Raw genomic sequence first — 671 nt, 5'->3', positions numbered from 1 at the left:
CCCTTTTCTTATTTCTTTCTGCTTCAAACACAATTAGGAATGACAGCTGAATGAATTGTGCGCCCCCTCCTACACTGCGCCCTGAGGCTGGAGCCTCTCCAGCCTATGCCTCGGCCTGGCCCTGCCCTCTGGTACAAGGGCCCCGGTGCGGTCGCAACCTCTACGTCCCCTATTGCTATGCCCCTGACCAGGAGTATATAGGCATCCTCCAGTCACACTGGTGTGTCCCTTTCAAAAAGAACTTTATGAAATTCTATTGGACGGAGCATCCAACATGGATAAAATTTGCAGTATATCTTCTAACGATTTTTGTTGTTTTTGGCCTTAACGGTGATATGGTGTTGATGATGTTTTAAGCAATTTCTTTTGGAAGTCAGACAGTTTCCTATTTTAAAGGGGCACTACAGCGAAAAACTGTAAAATTTGAAATAGGTGCAAACATATACAAATAAAAAGTACATTTTTTTTCCAGAGTAAAATGAGCCATAAATTACTTTTCTCCTATGTTGCTCTCATTTACAGTAGGTAGTAGAAATCTGACAGAAGTGACAGGTTTTGGACTAGTCCATCTCTTTATAGGGGATTCTCAGGGATTTATTTATTTTCAAAAGCACTTAGTGAATGGCAGTTGCTCTGTCCAACTGCCAAAAAACTGTATAGCGAGCAGGGAG

Source organism: Hyperolius riggenbachi, chromosome 12, assembly GCF_040937935.1.
Source record: "Hyperolius riggenbachi isolate aHypRig1 chromosome 12, aHypRig1.pri, whole genome shotgun sequence".
Lineage (NCBI taxonomy): Eukaryota > Metazoa > Chordata > Amphibia > Anura > Hyperoliidae > Hyperolius > Hyperolius riggenbachi.
Note: the sequence above shows the minus strand (reverse complement) of the source record.